Genomic DNA, 2526 nt, shown 5'->3' with positions numbered 1-2526 from the left:
TTGGTGGAGTGGTTTTCTGTCTGCTCTTGGCAGAATAGCTTCATATTGCTTCAAATTGCATTGGGAACAAAAAAAAAAAAAAAAACCCAAACCTGAACTTGAAAAAATTTTAATAGCTTAAATAATTTAAAAAATACATTACTAAGGAGCTATGGATCAGTTGGTATAATGCTTGCCTAGCGTGCATGAGGCCCTATGTCCCACAGGTCATTTAAATGGGGAATGGGAGCAAATGCCTGTAATCCTAACTCTTGGGAGGTGGAGGCAAGAGGATCAAGAGATCAGGGTCATCCTAAGCTGTACAGCAAGTTGAAGGCCAGGCCTGAGTTCAGGCCAGCCAAGAAGACTACATAGTGAGATCCTGTCAGAAGGGGGGGACGCGGTTAACACAGAAATGGCTCTGTGGAAAAGTGTCTGCAGGCATGAGGACCAGTGCAATGGGTGTTTGGGAAAAGGACCAAGATCATCCTTACATGATGGGCATGCCCTGCACCACCAAGTGTCACAGATGATGACATCACAGGAGCTGCGGTGTGGAACCCCAGAGTTAGGCTTCTTGCAGAGGTTGTGCAGAAGGATTAACGGCTGGAGTCTTAGGAACCAGTTTTGTGACAGTCCCTTCTTCCATCTACCAGGAAGTGCCTGGAGCTCCCTAACTGTAGACCTGGCTATCATTAACGGTTAGTTGCCATGGTTTCTGGGAGAATGTATTCTGTTCTCCAAGATAAGTGACTCAGAGAGGAAAAACAAACACCATACAACACAGCACGCCACTGCTGAAAAAATTACTTCTCTCCAGTAACCTTAACTGCTTAGAGAGGGGAGGGGCCTGTGGGCCCCTCCCACACCAAGGTCTTTTTTGTTTGTCTTGCTTTTTGTCTTTTTTTTTTAATTTATTATGTATACAATATTCTCTTTGCATGTATGCCTGCAGGCCAGAAGAGGGCACCAGACCCCATTACAGATAGTTGTGAGCCACCATGTAGTTGCTGGGAATTGAACTCAGGACCTTCGGAAGAGCAGGCAATGCTCTTAACCGCTGAGCCATCTCTCCAGCCTGCTTTTTGTCTTTTTTGAGACAGACTGTGACTATGTAGCTCTGGCTATCTTGGAACTCTATGTAGACCAAACTGGCTTTCAACTCAGAGATCCGTCTGCTTCTGTGTCTGCATCTCGAGTGCTGGGATTAAAAGCATGCACCACCAAATCCTGCATAACACCTTTTTAAAAGATAGTTCTGAGTATATATGTCTCTGTGTCTGGCACAGGAGTGCCGGTGCCCACAGAATTCAGAGAGCAGCTGCAGTTACAGGTGATTGTGAGTTTGGTGAGTGAACCAAACTCAGGTCCTCTGCAAGAGCAGCCCATGCTCTTAACTACTGAGCCATCTCTCCAGCCCCAGCTACCCAACGTCTTAAATGTCTGCAATGCAAGGGAAATTGGATATTTCCCTGCTCAAAGTGGATTTAGCCAATCAGTTGAGAATCAGTTTTTATATTTTACATAATAGGCCATAGAACTCAGCTGCTCTCTTAAGGATTTCCCAGAACTAGAAGCTGCAGGAACTTGCGTTTTCCGGAACAGAAATGTGACACCCCCCTAAAAGGGGTCCAGTCCTGAGCCAGGAAGAAGCACAGAGGGGCATGGAAGAGGATTCTGTCCCTAACTCCAGGGGTCATAAGCGGAACCACCTGTCAGGCCTGTGGCCCAGGCCTGTCATTTTAGCTGCTTGGGAAACTGAGGCAAGAGGATCATTTCAAGCACACAGTGATACTGTCAGGGAATGTAAATGAACTGTCATTCCTATCAAAGGCTTAAACAGAAATGGGATATAGTTAGATGATTATAGATTAACATGGCTATGGTTAGATGTTGCATAACCTTAGTTCAATGATTAATTAAAACTATTATTACTGACTGACTCACTGAATTGTGACTGAATATGCAGGTCAGGCAATGTTAAGTGAACCTGAGGAAAAGACAGAATGAAATTGTACTCTGCGAGAGCAAGACACAGTGGGTGTAAATGAGATAAAGTTCCATCATTAAAGAGACTCGTAAAGACATAACTGGGGGTGGAGAGGAAGGGGCTCAGCAGTCAAGAGCTCTTGGCTAGGTTCCCAGCACCCACATGATGAGAGGTTCCCGGCGACTATAACTCCAGTTCTAGGAGATCCAACATCTTCCTCCTCTTCATGCCATGTATTTGAGGGTGTGCCTGTTTGCATTTATGACACTGTGTACATGCATGGTGCACACAGGACAGAAGAAGGCATTGGATGGTCTAGAACTAGAGTTAAAGATGGTTGTGAGCTGCCATGGGGAACTGAACTCAGGTTCTCTGGAAGAGCAGCCAGTGCTCTTTACTGCTGAGCCACCTCTCCAGCCACTGAAACACCCTCTTCTGACCTCTGCGAGCACCAGGCGTGCACATGCCACACATACGTACACACATACATAGAAGCAACACACACACACACGTTTAAACAAAAACAAACCTAGTGGGTCCCTGCTGGGTGTGTTCGC

The sequence above is a fragment of the Arvicola amphibius genome, chromosome 12 (assembly GCF_903992535.2).
Source record: "Arvicola amphibius chromosome 12, mArvAmp1.2, whole genome shotgun sequence".
Lineage (NCBI taxonomy): Eukaryota > Metazoa > Chordata > Mammalia > Rodentia > Cricetidae > Arvicola > Arvicola amphibius.
This window is presented reverse-complemented; position numbering follows the sequence as displayed.